The sequence below is a fragment of the Callospermophilus lateralis genome, unplaced genomic scaffold (assembly GCF_048772815.1).
Source record: "Callospermophilus lateralis isolate mCalLat2 unplaced genomic scaffold, mCalLat2.hap1 Scaffold_148, whole genome shotgun sequence".
Taxonomy (NCBI): domain Eukaryota; kingdom Metazoa; phylum Chordata; class Mammalia; order Rodentia; family Sciuridae; genus Callospermophilus; species Callospermophilus lateralis.
The window spans coordinates 2,983,148-3,005,513 of record NW_027512614.1 but is presented as its reverse complement, the minus strand read 5'-3'; the positions used below and the strand labels follow the sequence as shown (position 1 = coordinate 3,005,513).

Below are 22,366 nucleotides of genomic sequence, written 5' to 3'. Positions count from 1 at the left end.
GTTCCAGCTTTCCTTTCTGATGAATGGATTAGATTATTATAGGTATAAAAGTCTAGTTTCAGTCTTGTTTCTATGGGCAAGAGACCATCTGAGTCTCAGTTTTCTTTCTTTCTTTTTTTTCTACCAGAACATAAGTGCCATAAAGACAGATTTTTGTCTGTTTTGATCAGTGCTACATCACAGGGCCTAGAAAGAGCAAAGTATTTGTATAAAGAGATGCTCAAGTAATTGTTTGTTGAATAAATGGTGTTTTCTGATAATATCTTCTTTGTAGGGTTATTGAAGAGATTGAAATGAACAAAGAAGCAGTAGCTTCTCATGACTTGTGGCCCAGCTCTCTTTCTCAGATCACTGGCAATGAGCCAGTTGCTTCTTCCTTTCATTAAGACTCCATGAGTCCATCACACACTGACTACCATGGTGCTCTAGCTCACTGATAGTCCTTATGAGTTCCCTATTAGAATGACTTAAGGCGGGGACTGTATTTCTCACTTATTCCAACTATAGGCAGCAAGTGGTCAGTCAATGGCTATTAAATATATGCAAGGTCTCACAATGTCTCCTTAAGTCCTAATATGTTTCAGTCTGTTACAAAACTCCATAGCAAACTGTGAGCTATTATAAAGTAGAAGATAATGAAAGAACACTTTTGTGTTGTTGCAGTACTGGGGATCAAACCTAGGGCCTCACACATTGCTAGGTAGGCACTCTACCACTGAACTATATCCCAAACCCTGAAAGAATATTTTGTATCTAAAACATTTTCTATATTGTGGCTCATTTCCTTAGGGTGGATATTAATAAGGTTAAAAGTTATGAATACTTTTAAAGCTTTTGAATCTGAATATTAAATATAGCTTTTCTGTGTTCTCACCAGGTTCATCTAGTCCTTTTTTATTGGTGTAGGCCACAGAAATCATGATTAGGCTCAAAGTCAGTCTCTTTCTCTTTTTTCCATTCATTCATTCATTGCAATGGAGTTTTGCTATGAGGATGGCCTTGAATACCCCGGTTTCAAGCCATCTTCCTCCTGCTTCAGCATTCCAAGTAGTTGGGACTATGGGCCTGGGCCACTGTGCCCAGCTGATCTCTCTATTCTAATTTATCCTCCTGAGTTTCTACACAAAGACCAAAGTTATCTCCTTAAAGTCCAGAATAAAAACCGAACTCCTGAGCCTAGTATTCAAGGCCCTTTATTATCTGACAGCAAATGCCTTTAGATCTTCTGTTACTCCCCACCTCTCAGTGCTCCTACACATCCAAAAGTAAACTGTTCTCAACACCCTATCCTCTCATCCCAGTTTCCATATCTGCTTTTCCCTTTGCTTAGAAGGATCCTTCCTTTCCCTATCTTCTCTCTCTACCTAGAAAAGTCTAGATTATGATTTAATTTAAATGCCATCTTGTCTGTAAAATTTATTTAACTACTGCATCGTCTGTCTATTCCTGGATGGCAGGGATAGTGTCATATTAATTCTTATATCACAAAAGTTATCACATATTGTGCACTCTGTTTTAGCTCATGATTAACTGACTAAATAGATTCTGTTTTTTTTTTTTTGTATTGAGGATTGAACCCAGGGGCGCTTCAATACTATGCCACATCCCCAGCCCCTTTTTATATTTTGTTTAGAGATAGGGTCTCACTGAGTTGCTTAGGGCCTTGCTAATTACTGAGGATGGCTTTGAACTCATGATCCTCCTGCCTCAGTCTCCTGAACTGCTGGGATTACAGGCATGCACCACTGCACTCAGCCCTAAATAGATTCTGATAGTCTGGTTTCACAGAGACGTATCTGGGATAGATCAATGGAGGTACTGTGATAGATCAATGGGTGAATGTGAGCTGTTTTTTTTTAATATTTATTTTTTAATTGTAGTTGGACACAATATCTTTATTTTATTTATTTATTTTTATGTGGTGCTAAGGATTAAACCCAGGTCTTGCACGTGCTAGGTGAGCATTCTGCCACTGAGCCACAACCCCAGCCTGAATGTGAGCTGTTTAAAACAATTTAGACACTTAGAACTCTCTCCATCTAAGGATCTTAATTAGTTTTGAAACTTTCATGTAAATATAACAAGGAGAGGTGATATCAGAAAACATTCTGAACCCTAGTTTAAAAATGTCCTGTAAAATATCCCCAAATTTCTTAGAAGATGATTTCAAAATTTCAAAACATTATCAAAACAATGTACACTAGGAAAAAACCCTAACTTTTTAAAGAAAACAGCAAGTATTATGAATTTAAATATAATGAAATGATGTTAAACTCAAAAAACCCAGGAATAGCTGATACTGAAAAGTATATAATGCCAGCTTTTGGCAACACAGGACTGGGGAGTGGAGTGAGAGTGCCCAGTGTATGACAGTTAAAGAGTCTCTCAGAACAGTCCCTCTGTTGTTATTCCTTAGCATTAACCTTTTCCTCTTGCTTTCTCTATCAGTATAGGGGCCAGAAAAGGATTCATTTGCTCATGCCTTCCTTACATCATTCACTTATTAATTTCACAATTATTAATCCAAGACCCACTGTGTGCCAGGCATTGTCCCAGGAGCTCATGACACAGAAAAGGTACAGACACAAAGTTTATACTTTCATAAGCCTTTAATGGGGAACCAGGCAAAGAAATATGAAGACAAGTAAGACTTAATCTGGCTGGCACTAAGAGCTATACAGTCATGTACCACATAATGACATTTTGGTCAACACTGGATCACACATATATGGTGGTCCCATAAAATTATAATGGAGATGAAAAATTAAAAGACAGCATTGTAGCCATCATGATGTCACAGTATAACATATTATTCATATTTCTGTGGCATCATTAGTGTAAACAAATCCACCGTGCTGCCAATCATATATATGTACAGCACACATAATTATGTATAGTATATAGTATTTGATAATGATAATAAACAACTAGGTATTAGTTTATATTTAATATACTTTTAATCATTATTTTGGTGTGTAATCTCTACTTATTAAAAAAACAAGTTTACTGTAAAACAATTTATGCTGGCCAACAGTAGCCTTGTACATGTCACGTTTATTGCATCTTTGGATTGCATGAGTTTATCTTGTGCTTGATTTAATCTCATGTTGTTTTGTTCGTCATGGTCTGATGAACAGAAATAATATATCTCTACCACACAGGCTAGGTGTCTATTAGGCTATACCATCTAGATTCGTATAAGCTCACTCTACAATGTTTGAATGACGATAATGTCACCAAATGCTGCATTTCTCAGATCATATTCCCGTAGTTGAGTGAGAGATGACAGTATGGTGAACAAAACAGTGTTATGGGATAGAGTAGTAAAGAGCTAGCTATGTGTTTAGGTGGCTGAGGTGACCTTTGGAGGCTATTTGAGTTGAACTACAATGAAGATAAGGGCAGTCAACAGATATATGGGGAGACACAGTTCTAATCAGAGGGAACAACAAGTGCAAAGATGTGTACTCAGGAAGGAACCTGGTACTTTTGAAGCCAGAAAGGCAGCCAGAGTGGCCAGTGTACTGAGTGTGTGAAGTGGAGGAATGGCCTGACATAAAGCTGGGGAGAATGCCTGGAGTCCGATCAGGCTAGACATTACGGATTCCAGTGAAGAGTTCGGGCTGGGAACGGTTTTTTAGGAAAAGAAATGGAATTAACATTTAAAGCTTAAAAAGGGTTTTTTTTAGAAAAGGGGATGGAATTAACTCCTTTATGTGTAAAAAATAATTGTAGCTGGAAAATGGATCGTTGGGAAGCTAGTGTCAAAGAAGCCTAATTATGAGGGCTCATCCCCATCTTATAACAATCAAAGAAATGACCTAGATAAAGATGAGAGGAGTAAATATGGTGAAAAGTGAATAGATTCAGGATATGTCGTGGAGGTGGGCACAACAGGACTGGCTGACAGACTGAATGTGGGAGTGAGGGAAAGAAAGGAACTGGAAAATTGAAACACCATTTACTTTGTGTTGAATATAAAGTAATTGGATAAGCAGGAAAGGATGAGAGAGAGTAAGAACTATTATACCAAACCAAGTTTGGAAATTCTGGCATCTGTTAATCCAGATTTCCTGCTCAATATGGACAAGAGGGAATTATATTAGGATGAGTAAAGGCAAAGTATTAAAAACTGCTTTGGGAAACAATTTTATTTTGATATGAATTTTGAGGTTCATTCTAATGGAGGGTTTATGCCAAGCAGGCAATAGAGAGTAAGGGTAAGAGCTGTATTTACTGAATATACTGTATTTACTGAACTAGGTACTATGCCAAGTGCTTTGCTATAAAGGTAATCTCTCATTTAATCTTCACATTTATTTTACAATATTATCCCCATCATGTAGATAAGGAAACTGAGGCTCATAGAAATTAAGAGGCTGACTAGAGTAAGCTCATGTAGTTCATAAGCAGTGAGACAGGATTTAACTCAAGAAATCTAATATCAGAGCTTAAACTCTTCATCATTATGTTTCGTTCCTTTAGATATTAACTGAATACTAACATTATGCTAGGTGTCCTGTGAGAAGCTGGGTAGACACAGTCACATGTATCTTTAGGTTTGTCACAATTTAATATCAGCAATATCTTAATACAAACCTTGTAGGAATAAACAACTTTGCAGGTGAGTGGATAATTTCTTAAGGTACCAGAAGGAGTGGAACTGCTGTCATCAAAAACATCCATATTGTCTTCAAAGTCTTCTCCTTCTTCTCTTTCATTATCTGCATTTAGCTAGAAAAAATTAAAAACCATTAGCTAGTTTGCTTGCTTCAAGAAAATGTCTGGAAACAGGAAAAGCACCTAAAATTGAACTGTTCCAAAATGTTAATTTACTTATTCGATTATACATAGATAGGACTGTCTGTTCATGCATGCATGTTAATAGAGGATAGAGATCATTTTTACAATCAATAGTAAAATATGTTTCAAATAGAGAAGAAATATTTATTAGTATCTTTCACTTTTTATTCTTAAATACTGACTGACAATAGGCAACAAAAGAATAAAATAGCTTTGCATGGTGGTGCATGCCTGTAATCCCAGTGGTTTGGGAGGCTGAGGAAGGAGGATCCTGAATTCAAAGCCAGCCTCAGCAACTTACTGAGGTTCTAGCGAGACTCTGTCTCAAAATAAAAAAATAAAAAAGGATGGGGATATGGCTCAGTGGATAAGCACCCCTGGGTTCAATCACTGGTACCAAAAAAATTTTTTAAAAAGCTAAAATAAAATAAATTGGACCATCGAAATTAAAAATTGTTTTGCATCAATGGACAATAAAATGACAGGATCCCACAGAATGAGAGAAAGTATTTGCAAATCATATATCTGATGTGGGATTAATATCCAGAATATATAAAGAATGCTTAAAACTCAACAATAAAAAACAACCCAATTAAAAAATAGGCAGCCAGGTTCAGGGTGCACACCTGAAATCCCAGTGGTTTGGGAGGCTGAGGCAGAAGGATTGTGGGTTCAAAGCCAGCCTCATCAATAGCAAGGTGGTAAGCAACTCAGTGAGACCCTGTCTCTAAATAAAATACAAGGCTGGGGATGTGGCTCAGTGGTCAAGTGCCCCTAAGTTAAATCCCCAGGATCTTCCCAACCCTGCAGCAACAACACAACAACAAAAGGCAAAGAACCTGAATGGATATTTTTCTAAAGAAGATATATAAATGGACAAGAAGCACATGAAAAGATCCCAACATGTTTAATCATTGGGAAAGTGTGAATCAAAACCATGATATACCATTTTATACTCATTAGGATGGCTATTTTCAAAAAGCTATTTTCATAAATGTTGATGAGGATGTGGAAAATTGGACCATTGTACACTGTTAATGTTACTGTATATAGTACAGCTGGTGTGGAAAAACAGTAGTATGGTGTTTACTTAATAAATTAAACATAGAGTTACATATAATCCAACGATTCCATTTCTGGGTAGAAACCCCAAAGAATTAAAAGCATGGACTAGAATAGAAAATTGTAAACCCATGTTCACAGTAGTAGTGTTTACAACAGCCAAAAGGTGGAAGCAACCCAAGTGTCCAGTAACAGATGAAAAGACAAACAAAATTGGTACATACATACAATGGAATATTACTCAGTCTTAAAAAGAAAGGAAATTCCGACAATGTTACCACAAGGATGAACTTTGAGGACAGTATGCTAAGTGAAATAAGCCAGTCACAAAAAAAAATAAACCCCATAATTCCACTTATATGAGATATCTAGAGGAGTCAAAATCATAGAGACAAAAAGTAGAAAGGTGATTGTCAGGGACTGCGGTGAGTAATGGGAAGTCATTTCTGCAAGATGAAATGGATACTGAGGACAGTGCCACAACACTGTGAAGTTTACTTAATGTCATAGAACTATATGCTAAATAATAAACAGGTATAACTAGATGATAAACAGGTATATTGACACAAAAGGAAAAGTCCCCTGTGCAGTGTTACACAGGAAAATGTATAATTTTCTAATCTGAGTCTCAAGGTATATTACCCACCATAGCTAAAAGGCATATTAATTAAAGTAGTATTGGATGTTCAAAATGTATATGTATTTATCTATAGCACCATTTGTGCTATATTAAATATAAATAATATTTACACAAGCATAGTTGTCTGTCAAGGGAGTGCAGGACAAAGAAAACTGAGGGATGGACTGGGGTTGTGGCTCAGTGGCACGTACAGGGCACTGGGTTCAATCCTCAGCACCACATAAAATAAATAAATAAAATAAAGGTATTGTGTCCACCTACAACTGAAAAACGGAGGAGGGGGAGGGGAGGAGGATCACTAATACTTTTAAACTGACTCCTCTTAAAAAATTCTAAGAATTCCTAAATTTTAAGAATATCTAAGAAATTCTAGAGACCCGCAGGGAATTCTAGAAGAATAAACTACATTTTTCCTGCCACATTTACTGCCACCACTTCAAACGTCCTGACATCGTTTCATTTATAATTATTACTGAAAATTCTCCACAGGTCAGTGAGGTAATCTTGTGCCTGATCTTACAGTTATTCATTTGTAATCCCTCAGGCCAGTGGCAAAATAAGTTTAGATCTTGACTTCTCAAATCTCAGACTTCAGATTCTATTGTTTTTTCCAACAGGGAATGGTGTTATACAAAAAATAAGGATGATGTTCTAGAAATTTCCATAACACTAACTTAAAAAAAAATATTTCAACTACTATAAGACATTCCCTTCACACTCTAAGAAAGGTTATAAACATTTAAAAAATGTGGGTATTACAAAAAAATTTTAAAATGCTCATACATTTATAAAAATGAAGGTAGAACAAATTTCTAAAAAAATATATAAAATGTTAATATTGTACTGTGCTATGGCACTTGGAATCAATTGAAGACATTTTAACTTGGCAACAATGGTTGACACTAAACATTCCTTTCCCTGCTCTATTTTTGAGTTCATTTTTTGGTTCTTATGGAAGGGAATGAAAGGCTGCAGTGACAGCAACACATGCTTCTGCACTGCTCCAGCACCTTCCGAAATCATATCATCTCAGAATAATTTCTTTCTTTTCCCCTCTTCTACCCTCACAAAAATATTTAGAAAACTTTTTTTCTAAATATTTTTATGGTTGTAGATGGACACAATACCTTTATTTCATTTGTTTATTGTATGTGGTGCCAGGGATCAAACCCAGTGCCTCACATGCTAGATAAGTATTCTACCACTGAGCCACAGCCCTGGCTCCAACCCCTCACCTTCCCACCCCCGCCCCGTGGTGGAGGAGATGGAAGTCACGGTCTCCTACATGCTACTTCTGAGCTACACACCAGCCCCCTCCTCTACCCTCTTGACTCAGCATTTCTAAAATTACATTCTTCTTCTATTATCTAAAGAACTGCACTCAATTCTTTTTCTTCCGGTCACTTGACAGAACTTCAATCAAAATGATTTTTTTTCTATCTGTACTAGTATTTTTCCTTCCTTAGATGTTGTAAAATGCTTACTGTTATTGCCAGGACAGATAAGAAGAATCTTTTTGAGTTGGTTTTAGTAGTGGTCTTCTTGTACTCAGCAAAATAACCTCAGATAGGCACCATGGGCTTTGTGGTACTCTCTAGGAAGCAGTGGGCTCTGAGTCTGTTGGACTTGAGTGTGAGAGCTGACCATGTCACCTCCTGTGTGACCTTGGGCAAACTACTTAACTTCTCCAACTCAATTATGTCATCTCTCTAATGAAGTTAATGACTGCTTCACAGGGTACCATAAGGATTAAATGAGGTAATACATTTAAAACCATTAATGCATGCTTGCTGCACAGGAGGCACTTAATAAACCATTAGCTTTTATTGTTTCTATGAGGTAGGGAGAATCTAGATAAAGAATCTGTTAATACTCAATACAGGGGAAGGCAGCTGCTTATAGAAAATCAACAACAGAACCTCTGAACTCCATGTGGACAGAGAAGTGATCACAGTGAACATTATTCCAAATATGACACAAAAAGTTATGAAATATGTGAAAAAGTATCAGGATAATGGATTCCTGCTTCCAAGCAAGATGGACTATCAGGGTCTAAACTAACTAAAAACTGTTCAAAATATATGGAAGAGGGCTGGGGTTATAGCTCAGTGGTAAAGCGCTTCCTTAGCATGTGTGAGGCACTGGATTCAATCCTTAGGACCACATATAAATAAATAAATAAATAAATAAATAAATAAATAAATAAATAAATAAATAAATAAAGGTATTGTGTCCATTTACAACTAAAAATGTTTAATAAATATGTATTTATAAATATGTGTGTGTGTGTGTGTGTGTGTGTGTGTGTGTGTGTGTGTGTGTACATATAGTTTTTAAGACACTGGACATTAAGTAATGACCTACTGCCAGAAAAAGTTCCTAGGCAGAGACATAAGGAGAGGGAATCCAGGCAGAGAGGATGATGGTCTCTCAGAACTGATGAAGTAGAACTAGGAATTCAGGAAGGCCAAAGTGGCTGGAGTTGAGACTGCAGAGTGATGAAGAGGAGGGTGGGAGAGAGAGACAGAGATAGACAGATATCATGGGAAATCTGCAGAGGACAAGTATTCAGCTGAGTACTGATCAGTACATGTTATATGAAGAAAGTATGTGTGGTTAAGAATAGAACCACCCAAATGGATTAGAGAAAATGATCCACAGATGTTGCACAGATTTGACAATAATTCCTGTTCTCTCCTAATAGAATAGAAAACCTCAGAAGGCTCAGGGCATCAGGTGGAGTTCTCAGAAAACCAGTAAGGATACAGAAGAACCAACTTGACTTAACTGACATTTATAGAACATAATATCTAACAGCAGCAAGTACATGAGAAACAATTACCAAGATATACCATATACTAGGTCACAAAGCAATTTAGTAGGATTCAAGTATGTCAAGTATGTCGGACTACAACAGAAACAAATTAGGAATCACTAACAGCTGTGTGTGATGATGCAAGTAGACTGTAATCCCAACTGCTTGGGAAGCTGAGGAAAAAGGATCACAAATTTGAGGCCAACCTGCAAAACTTAGTGGTCCCTGTTTAAAAAAACAAAAAAGGCTAGGTAGAGCATTTGCCTAGCATGCACAAGGTCCTGGGTTCAATACATAGTAAAACAACACACACACACACACACACACACACACGCGCGTGCGCACACACACACAAAAGGGGGGAAAAAAAAGAGACCAGTAACAAAAAATATCTGGAGCTGGGCATGGTGGCACACCACACCTGTAATTTCAGTGATTCCAGCAGCTGAGGCAGGAGGATCAAGTCCAAGGTTAGCTCAGGCAACTTAGTAAGACTACGTCTTAATATATAAAATAAAAAGAGCTGGTAGTGTGCCCCTGTGTTCAATCTCCAGTACTGACAAAAAAATATGTAAAAATGATTTAGAAAACCCAGAACAACTTTGAGAACATCTTTAAGAAGGTGGGGGAGCCAGGTGTGACGGCACACGCCTATAAATGCAGCATTCAGGAGGCCGAGACAGAAAGATTGTGAATTCGAAGTCGGTCTCAGCAACTTAGTGAAACCCTGTCTCAAAATAAAAAATAAAAAGGGCTGGGATGTGGCTCAGTGGTTAAGTGCCTCTGGGTTCAATCCTTGGTACAAAAAAAAAGTTGGAGGACTTATCCTCCCTGACTTCAACATTTTATAATTTTGGGGGCGATGGTGTTTATTTCTACTCATCAAAATCCGACCTGTTACTTGGAACACCTTAAGACTCCTAAACAGTCTCCCTCTTCAAATCCTATCTTCACAGATAGTATAGGTTGATTCCAATCACAGTCATGCATTGCTTAGAGATGGGGACTACTTCTGAGAATGCATTGTTAGATTGTTAGGGGATTTTATCATGGTGTGAACATCGCAGAGAATGCTTACCAAATTAAGAGGCCTATGTTACTACATGACAATTTTTTTTCTTTCTATATTTTAGATGACATAATTCTTATGGGACCATCATTAGATGGGCACCCATTGTTACATCTTGGGAGCAAGTTTTTACCCCTCATATATCAGATCACACACTAATTTCTAAGGTATATAAAGAACTCAAAAAGCTAAACACCAAAAAAAAAAACCACAAAACAAAACAAACAAACAAACAAACAAAAACCCACAACCCAATCAATAAATGGGCCAAGGACATGAATAGACACTTCTCAGAACAGGATATTCAATCAATCAACAAATATATGAAAAAATATTCATCATCTCTAGCAATTAGAGAAATGCAAATCAAAACTACTCTAAGATACCATCTGACTCCAGTCAGAATGGCAGATATTATGAAGACAAACAATAATAAGTGTTGGTGAGGATGTGGGGAAAAAGGCACACCCATACATTGCTGGTGGGACTGCAAATTGGGGCAGTCAATATGGAAAGCAATATGGAGATTCCTTTGGAAATCTGGGAATGGAACCACCATTTGACCCAGCTATCCCTCTCCTCAGACTATACCCAAAGGACTTAAAAACAGCATACTACAGGGACACAGCCACATCAATGTTTATAGCAGCACAATTCACAATAGCTAAACTGTGGAGCCAACCTAGATGCCCTTCAGTGGATGAATGGATTAAAAAATGTGGTATATATACACAATGGAATATTACTCAGCACTAAAAGAGAATAAAATTATGGCATTTGCAGGTAAATGGATGCAGTTGGAGAAGATAATGCTAAGAGAAGTTAACCAATCCCAAAAAAACATTTTATAATTTTATAGGACTTAAGACAATGGAGTACTGGCATCAAACTAGACAAATAGATCCACCAATGAAACCAAACAAATGTTGAGAAATAAACACTAGTGGATTACTGGTTGACTAATGAGAGATGGGAAAGGCAGATTACAAAGGAAATGAGGAAACCTCTGGGGGGTAATAGATATGTTCATCATTATAATGGTGGTGGTTTCATGGTGTATACATGTGTCTGTATGTATCAGACTGTGCACATTTAGATATGTGTAGATTATCGTATGTCAATTTTATCACAGTAAAGCTGTTAAAAATATTAATAAAACTTGGGAATTTTAATGTCATCTTTCATACAGTACTTGATGCTATAAAACCATTAACTACATTGGAAATGGGACCTTCAATGATGATTCAACAAATGCTTCAGAAATGAAAAATAGTAAAAGAATGCACAGCTATTAAAACATCATAGAAGTTAGAGGAAGAAAGGGAACTCAGAGATGGTGAAAGAATTGATAAAGAGCAGGACTTCAGAGGGAGATATATTTTGGTTCAAATGTCACTTCTCTTCATTTATATGCTGTGTGCCTTCAGGAGGTATTTAATTCTCCCAAGTGTGTGTCCTCAACTGTAAATACACTCAGGATTTTTGTGCTCATTAATTAATTGTGCACATATATATAACGTATGATTGTATTTGGCAGAATACCTGGGTCATAATACACTCTATCAATGTGAACTCCCTCCATTGAGTAGTAATGCACCTGTCAGAACTAGAGTAAATGGCTTTTCTGAGGTTCAGATAAATATTTTTAACATGTACTATGTATAAGAAACTGTGTCAGGCACTTTATTTTTTTCTTGTAAGAAATTAAGTTAATTCCTTTATTTCATAGAAATCATAATTGATGAGATAGTTTTAAGAACTTTGAATTAATAACTTAATTTCCTAAAAAAGTCATCATAAACAAAATAAAGTTGATAATAACAACACAGTATTCCACTATGTAGAGATAAATATCATTACTTTTTTTTTAAACTATGTTGCCTCTGCTGCTTTCAAATTTGCCTTTTCTGTCTCAGGAGTAACTGGGATTACAGGAGTTTGCCACTGCATTCAGCTCATTATCTTTTCTGATGGCTTTTCTTCTAGTAATAACATATATGTACATACATTTTTTATAATTTATTTATCCTCACATTTTTGTGCTAAGAGCATAACATCTACTTTTGTTACATTTTTCATAAATAACATACCGTAATTAACTATAGCTACTTTGCTGTACAATAGATCTCCTCATTTATTCTTTTCTAACTATGATCATATTTTCTTTAACCATATACCTTCACCCAATCATCCCAATCTCTAGGAACCACCATTCAACTCTATTTCTGAGATAATTTTTTTAAGATTTCACATATAAGAGAGAATATAAGATATTTATCTTTTTGTGCCTGGATTATTTTACTTGACATAATGTCCTTTAGATTTATCCATGCTGTCATGAATGACAGGACTGCACTGTTTTTATGGCTCAACAACATTCATATATATATATGCCATATTTTAAATTAATTAATTATTTGGTACTGGGGCACTTAACCACTGAACCATATTCCCAGACCTTTTTATTTTTAAATTTACAACAGGATCTTGCTAAGTTACTTAGAGTCTCACTAAGTAGCTGAGGCTGGCTTTGAACTTGTGATCCTTTTGCCTCAGCCTCCCAAGTTGCTGGACAGATATGCACAATTGAGCCCAACTAAATGCCACAATTTAAAACCCAGAAATCTGATGATGGATGTTTAGGTTGATTCCATATCTTAGTCATTGTGAATAGCACTGTGATAAACATGGGAAAGTAGATAACCTCCTTCAACATACTGATTTCATTTCTTTTGAATATGTACCCATTAATGGGATTGCTAGATTGGCACTTGTTATTATGGCTATGCAGAAAGTCAAGGAACATAGTATACATGCCCTCAGAGTGAAATTCTGTACATCTTTTCGCCTACCTTTTGGCCGTAGCTGTCATTAAGTGAGACTGGTTCTCTTGATCTGTGGGCACTAACTTAATAGACATATTCAATTTAGTAATTCTCAGTACCTAGTGAAGGGTCTCATAAGAAGGACTGGCTCAAGGCATACTTACTGAAGTAAGCTGTTCCTACTGAGGATTTGTTAGTTTCACTAAAAGAGTAGGCTCTTTTGAATATGGAGTTTAGTTAAATAAAAACCACGATTGCTCATTTGGAAATACTGTAAATGCAAAAGCAACTGAAGATTTTTGTAGGCACATTCTACAAACTGTTTTCAACAGTTTGCATTTATAAAAATCCGCTGTTTCTTTTCACTGGGATTAGCTTAAACCAAAAACAGATTTTCATATTCAAAAACAAAGACCTCTATACTGCAAGAACTATTAGGCAATACCTGGGCTGATGGAACTAAACTACATCTCAATGGTTAAAAATATTTAATCTACTAATAAATTTGAGAGGTTTTCCATTACAAAAAAAGATTAATTTCCTTGCATTTCAATCATACTATTCAACATGGTCTTCATAATGACTGGAGTCAGAATTTCTGTGTAACTCTCATATTCAATCATCATACTCTTAGACAAAGTTGACTGTTTGCTTTTGTTCAATATTTGGGGGAAGTGGCTAAAGATAGGGAAGACAAGTACATAGTATTAGCTATAATTAGAAAGTTTAAGAAAAAAAATAAACCAATATTAAACAAGGACTGCAAATCTCTGACCAACTAATCCCACTCTGAAAATCTGTACTACAGGAAAAATTCTCAATATGGAAAAATACAGTCACCTGTTGGTATCCAAGGCAGGTTGGCTCCAGGACCTCTCATGGATACCAAAATCTATCAATGTCCAAATCTCTAATATAAAATGGCATAGTATTTGCATATTAAACAACACACATTCTCCCATGTATTTTAAATCATTGCTTACATTGCCTAATACAATGTAAATGCTATGTAAAAAGTTGTTACTGGGGCTGAGGTTATAGCTCAATGGGAGTGCTTGCCCAGCATGTGTGAGGCACTGGGTTCGAGTCTTAAGAACCACATGTAAATAAATGAAATAAAGGTCCAGTGACAACTAAAAAAATATTTTTTAAAAAAGTTGCTATACTATTTTGTCCAGGGAATATTGATAAGAGAAAAAAAGTCTGTATATGTTCACAATTGAAGTGATTTTTCTCCCAATTTTTTTGATCAGTGGTTGGTTGAATCCATGGATGCAGAATCCAGGGATATGGAAAGCCAATTATATGTGTAAAAATTTTTTATATTATTTAAAATAGCAAAAATTTGGAGGCAGTCTAAATAATGAGCATATAAGAGAATATTTAAGTGAATTTTATTATGCCTTCCTAATGGAATACTGTACAGGCACTGGAAGAATAATTATGAAGATCATCTAGTGACAAGGCATGTTAGGCTGGAAAAATACAAAATTAATTTAATTATGATAAATATATTTAAAATATATATATCAGTAATGAATATATTTCAAAACATGTTGTATACCATAAATATATATAATTTGTGCTTGCCAATTACATGAAAATAAAGAAAGAAAAGAGGAACGAATTATACCACATTGCTATCTGTATTGTTATGGAACTTTTGGTCATTTGCCTCCCCATTCTGTTTTCTAATTTTTTTTGTAATATAGTTATGTAACTTTTCCTATCATAAAGTTAATATTATTTCAAAAGTTAGGTTGTAAATTGGTTGTGGATTTTGAGTAAGGGAAAACAAAGAAAAAAAAAGGAGGGATGAATGACATAAAGACAGACTAAGTCACTGGCAGCAATTCAAACACAGGAAGCTCTTCAGTTACCCACCAACTGAACATTTACACCAGCAGACTGTTCTCCTTTTAAACAATGTTGCCATATTCTGAGATTCTTTTTTTTTCTTCCCAGTTTTATATTCTGTACCATGTATGAATCAGAAGACAAAGAGTCAATACTCAAGTATAGTTCCTTCCTTATTCTATAAGGTAAATAGACTGTATATTGAAAAAACATATTTTATAAGGCAATTTTCAGTTATACTGTTAATGTCTACCAGTAGTATCAATCATATTTTCTAGATGACTAATGCTTATGTTGGCATCTATAATGGAAGAAAATATTTGGTTACTAGAATGTGTGCTTCTGCTTTACATTTGTCAGCCAGCTAGCTGTCAGTGTGAAGAGATACAATCCTCTCTAAGTTATTTTAGAGATGTTATTCAAAAGCAGGTTAAATAAATATTGGGACCTCAATAAATAATTTTGTGTCTGAATCTCTCTTTAATTTATATTGTCAGTAGATCTTCTACAAAATATAATCCCTCAATGAGGAGGGAAGACATAGGATTGACTGACTAGATAGAAGGAAAATGTGGGATGAGATTGCAGAATACTTCCTTTACCAGAGACATGTCTCTAGATGAGCTGATGTCTACATATCACTAGATGCACATTTCCTTCATTCCCCTCCTTTATACCCAGGAGCCCTTCCTCTTTATTTCTTGCTAAAATTCTTCAAGGACTACCTTCAAATGACATTTCCTGCATGAGGCAAACTTCTTCTAAGTAGTATTGAGCTTTTCTGGCTGCATGTCACAGAACTATGAGATTTTAGAGCTGGAGATCTTGGAATCAATTAACTTAACATTCTCTCAGAAATCCAGAAAGAAGTGACTTTTCCCAAGGTGTGCTGATGATAGAGGTAAGGAATTTCAAGCGGCCACACAGTGGCCCAGTCACACACTGCTACGTATCACTAAGGTCTATGAAAGTCTTGTCTTCTCTCCCAGCTTGTAAGCTCTTTGAGGAGAGAAACAAGTTTTATTTACCTCCAATTTGCCTGGAAGTAAGCACAATGTGAGGTGATACGGACCTTCTCAGGTGGTTTAGTCAGAAGAGGTGCTAGTCCAAGGATAGTAATGGGTTTGATTGGTTGGAAACAGTGCTGCTGCTGTAGAAGCCAAAAGCAAGTTTGTGCCCAGAATTTGCTGACATTATAAACTATACAACAAAGTAACCTAAAGCAGATTGGAATTAACATCTTTTAAAAGATGCAATAGGAAGAAATATTCCATGACATGAAGCAACTCTGTTCTAATGAAAACATGGCAAGCTCTTCTAACCCCAAAGTCATTTGGGTGATGTGTGGTTTTTTCCCCTGGACTGAATTACCATTAATAGTGAAATAAAAATAAACCTTCAATAGATCTTGTCTTCTTAAATGTATACCCACACACAATCCTTTTTAAATGTGCAAGTGTATGCCCATTAAAAAAATCAGAATGTTATGTGAAAAAACTGAAAAAACTTCTAAGAATGTTTTAAAACTTTGGCTAATTTCTCTATCAAGGAAGCTTTATTTCTGAAGGACACAACATTACAAATACAGTGGAACTTGGGAGATTTTAGCTTTTAGTTTGCTACTGTTCCACCTACCCACCTATGTATCCATCTTTTTCTCCATTTCTTCCTTCAACAAATATGAAGAACCTATTATGTGCCAGACATTTAGCTGTGCAGAGCAATGAACTAGGCAGATATGGCAATTATATTTCAGAGAGGAAGACGGACAATAAACAAAAGAAAACAAAGAGGAGAAGTACAAACTGTGATAACACCATTAAGGAAATAAACAAGATGAGAGAGAGTAATGGGTAACAAGGTGGCAGTAGGAATTAGGTCTGACTAGAATGCATCACATATCCATCTATGTAGTATCAGGGAAATCAATGAACTTTTCTGATTCTTAGATCTTTAACATGACAAACCAAAGTTGAACTGGATGACATCCAAGTGGAAAGACCTTTGGATGTGAAGTAAGAAAACTTAAGCTTGTGCCCCAGGTTTGACAATCAAGTATGAGAGCCTGTGGGAGCTGGAGTTACCTTTACACTGAGCCTCCACACTGCTGAAAATTTGTTTATTTTAATTTTGAGACAGGTATGGTTATGTTGTGCAGGCAAGGTGTGAACTCCTGGACTTGAGCGATTCTCTTGTCTCAGCCTCCTGTGTCACTGAGACTACAGCTGTGTGCCACCACGCCTCACTCACACTTCTTTAAGATTTTACAACTCTGAATGTTTTTCACTTTCACTAAAGATGACTTCTGAAAACTTCAGAAAGGCTAGGTTAAGTTTTCTATTCTACTACTTCTAGCTAAGAAGTACATTTACTTCATGAATAGAATAAATAATGAGATTGGTAGATAATCATTGATAACCCCATTAATGACAATGTATTCTTTTTCTGCACATTAAAAAAAAACATTAACAAACTGCTTTTATCTTCTCTCTTCTTTTTCCTGTACTTCTTTTTCATCCTTTAGTGAAAGCCCATCATATCCAAGAAAAGAAACCATACCGAGTGTAGTGTGCCATTGCTGGTGGCTGCAGGAGTGCGGGCCCACCGCTCATTTTCCAGTTCTTCCATTACTTGGTTCATGGCACTCTTTAGCCATGTGTCCACAGAAACGCCAATCTGCTTTAGCAGGTCTAGCCGGGATTCAGCTTTCAACTTAATTATCTAAGGAAACCAAGAAAATGATCAGAAATCAAGGCATTTCCCCCCTTTCATTATTAAATTATTTCCCATTTATTTATTTAGGACAATCTTGATATTCACAAGCAATTCTTCTTGGGTATAAAAGGTAATTTATCATTTGCAGAGAGGAGGAGAAAGGAAAAGAACATAAACACAAGAGCAGTCCCCCTAAACATGGCAATAGCATACTTCTTCCTTCTATCTATCTATTGGGGGTGGAGGTATGTGCTGGAGATTGAAACCAAGGTCTTGTGCTAGATAAGCATGTGCTCTACTACTGAGCTACACCTCCAGCCCTTGACTGACTGTATCTTCACAAGAGCATAGTACTGATGACACATCAAATATAACTTATGAGGGGCTGGGGTTGTGGTCAGCTGTAGAGCGCTCTCCTAGCATATGCAAGGCCCTGGGTTTGATCCTCAACACCACATAAAAATAAATAAATATAATAAAGGTATAAAAATTAAAAAATACATAACTTATGAATAGGAAAAGGAAGTATGCCATAAAGCCTACTCCCCCCCCCCCCCCGTTAACAAGGCTACCCTTCAGAACATCCTGAAATCCAGTATTTTCAGCCTTATAATCCAACTCTTGGTCTTTTTCTTTTCCTCTATAATCCATCTTTTACAGGCTGTGCATGGTCTCATCATGTCACTTCCCTGCTAAAAACTTTTACAAAAACTCTGGAGTGCCTACTGAATATAGAATTAACTAAATTTTAACATGGAACAAGCCATCTTTCAAATTCAACTTATTTCCTCCACTACTTTCCACACACCCTGTGCTCCCACACTACTATGTGCTGTTCCTCTAATATATCATGTGCTCTCATGCCTCTGTTTATGAGGGTCCCTCTGTGCATAATATCTTTTTATTGCCTTTTGATGTCTGGTGAGTTCCTACCTTTCAAGAGTCAGTTCAAATATTATCCTTTCTCTGAAGATCTTCATGACCACCCTGCCTCCTTACTCCATACCCCTTTCTCTGCTCCCAAGGCAGGTTATACAGACCCACTCAAAATGTGGTAGCATACACATTACTTTATACTCATCTGTGCAACTGCTGACCTTTTAAATATAACTAGGCTCCTTAATGACTGGAGCACTGACATTCGGTGCTATTCTTCTGATAAGTGTTTGATAATTGTTTTGAATGAGTATCCTATATAAAGTAACTTCTATTGCTCTTCTAAGAAAAGATTTTACTTTGAAGAGGTATACTACTTCAGTTGATATTAATCTTAAGATGCCTTCAGTACCACTGAGTTAAAAACTACTGTTTCCTTTCAATAACCACTTTTTAATAATAAATGATCTCTTTTTAATAATTCTAATATTTTCAGCACAAGCTTAAATAACTTCTTTTTTTAATATTTATTTTTAATTTTTTGGTGGACACAACATCTTTGTTTTATTTTTATGTGGTGCTGAGGATCGAACCCAGCGTCCCGTGCATGCCAGGTGAGAGCGCTACCGCTTGAGCCACATCCCCAGCCCCAATAACTTCCCTTTTGATTTGGCTGCCTTTGGTGATTGTTTGTTGATTAATAGTCTTTTTGCTTTTAAGTTATGATGCAGCTGTCAGAAATAGTAGGGACTGGAAAAAAGTTCCTCTTCTACAAATTCAAGAAAGGGAATGACTGCCTCGTCTTTAGTCCTTATTACAAAAAAACTTACTAAACAAGTGACTATAAAACCAATTTTAAATCTGTCTGAAACAGTGACTGCTCTGCTACAACAGGCATGCCTCTGAAAGTCATCCTCCAGTGACAGCTCCATGCTTCTCTGATTGACAATCATCTCCAGCCTCATCCAGTATTCATGCCTTTACTTCTGCTTCGGGTAGTCTGCCATCTCCAAAAACCATGGCTGGGAGCAGGGGGTGAGGTGTGCAGCTCAGTGTAGAACACTTGCTTAGAATCAAGTTCTGGGTTCCATCTCCAGCAGCAAAAATACTGCTCCCTCCAACCCAACCAAATAACTGACCAAACAAACAAACAAACCCCAAACAAAACCTCCACCCATGCTAGGAGTGAGTCAATCCCTAAAGCATTCCCAGTCTGCCAATCCCTAAAATTCATGCTTTTCTAAATCCTACATATCAGCTCTTGTTTTGTTTAGAGAGAATGTTTTGTAAAGATCATTCTGTTCAATAAATGTAATTCATCACACATCAATAGACTTAAAGATAAGAATCATATGATCATCTCAATAGATGCAGAAAAAGCATTCAACAAAATACAGCACCCTTTCATGTTCAACACACTAGAAAAACTAGGTATAACAGGAACATATCTCAACATTCTAAAAGCTATCTATGCTAAGCCCCAGGCCAACATCATTCTAAATGAAGACAAATTGAAAACATTCCCTCTAAAAATAGGAACAAGACAGGGATGCCCTCTTTCACCACTTCTATTTAAAATAGTTCTTGAAACACTGGCTAGAGCAATTAGACAGATGAAAGAAATTAAAGGGATATGGATAGGAAAAGAAGAACTCAAATTAGCACTATTTGCCAACGATATGATGCTATACCGAGAAGACCCAAAAATTTCCACCAGAAAACATCTAGAACTAATGTTTGAATTCAGCAAAGTATGAGAATATAAAATCAACACTGATAAATCAAAGGCATTTCTGTATATCAGTGACAAATCCTCTGAAAGAAAAACTACCCCATTTACAATAGCCTGAAAAAAAAAAAAAAAACCTTGGGAATCAACTAAAGAGGTGAAAGACCTCTATAATGAAAACTACAGAACACTAATGAAAGAAATTAAAGAAGACCTTAGAAGATGGAAAGATCTCCCTTGTTCTTGGATAGGCAGAATTAAAATTGTCAAAATGACCATACTACCAAAAGTACTATACAGATTTAATGCAATTCCAATCAAAATCCCAATGACATTCCTCATAGAAATAGAAAAAGCAGTCACGAAATTCATCTAGAAAAATAAGAGACCCAGAATAGCTAAAGCAATCCTTAGCCAAGAAGAGTGAAGCAGGTGACATCACTATACCAGACTTTAAACTATACTACAGAGCAATAGTAACAAAAACAGTATGATATTGTTACCAAAATAGACTGGTAGATCAATGGTACAGCATAGAGGACACAGAAACTAACCCATATAATTACAGTTATATTAGACAAAGGTGCCAAAAACATATATTGGAGAAAAGATAGCCTCTTTAACAAATGGTGCTGGAAAAACTGGAAATCCAGATGCAACAAAATGAAATTAAATCCCTATCTTTCACCATGCACAAAATTCAACTCAAAGTTGATCAAGGACCAGGAATTAAACCAGAGACCCTGCACCTAAAAGAAGAAAAGGTAGGCCCTAATCTCCATCATGTTGGATTAGGTCCTGTAAGTCTCGATAGTGCAAGAATTAAAAGAATCAACAAATGTTATTGATTCAAACTAAAAATCTTCTTTTCAGCAAAAGAAACATCAGTGAGGGGAATAGAGAGCCTAAAGAATGAGAGCAAATTTTTACCACATGCTCATCAGAGCACTAATCTCTAGGTTATATAAAGAACTCAAAAACCCTGACACCAAAAAAAAACAAATAACCCAATCAGTAAATGGGCCAAGGAACTGAACAGATGATATACAATCAATGAACAAATATATGTAAAAATGTTCAACATCTCTAGCAATTAGAGAAATGAAAATCAAAACTAACTCTTAAGATTTTATCTCACTCTAGTCAGAATGGCAGCTATTAAGAATATAAACAGGGCTGGGGATGTGGCTCAAGCGGTAGTGCGCTCGCCTGGCATGCATGTGGCCCGGGTTCGATCCTCAGCACCATAAACAAAGATGTTGTGTCCGCCGAAAACTAAAAAATAAACATTAAAAATTTCTCTCTCTCTCTTCAATAAGTGTTGGAGAGGATGTGGGGAAAAAGGCACACCCATATATTGCTGGTGGCACTGCAAATTGGTGCAGCCATCTGGAAAGCAGTATGGAGATTCCTTAGAAAACTGAGAATGGAATCACCATTTGACCCAGCTATCCTACTCCTCAGTCTATACCCAAAGGACTTACAAACAGCATACTACAGGGACAGAGCCACATCAATGTTTATAGCAGCACAATTCACAATACCTAACTGTGGAACCAACCTAGATGTCCTTTAGTAGATGATTGGATATTTAAACTGTATATGTGTGTGTGTGTGTGTGTGTGTGTGTGTGTGTGTGTGTGTGTGTGTGTACATACATACATATACATACACACACCACACATACACACACAATGGAATATTACTCAGCATTAAAAGAGAATAAAATCATGGTATTTGCAGGTAAATGGATGGAGTTGGAAAATATAATGCTAAGTAAAGTAAGCCAATCCCAAAAAACCAAATGCCAAATGTTTTCTCATATAAGAATGCTGATTCATAATGGGGATGAGGAGGGGAACATGGGAGGAATAGACAAACTCTAGATAAGGCAAAGGGAAGGTATGGGAAGGGAGGGGGCATGGGGATAAGAAAGGAAATGGAATGAAATGGACATCATTACTCTAACTACATA

The 22,366-nt window shown here is 36.4% G+C and overlaps 1 pseudogene; it reads right to left on the bottom strand.

The window, feature by feature from the left end:
- Positions 1–22,366, bottom strand: part of LOC143388641 (F-BAR and double SH3 domains protein 2-like) — a 150,599-nt pseudogene that overhangs the window by 7,071 nt on the left and 121,162 nt on the right.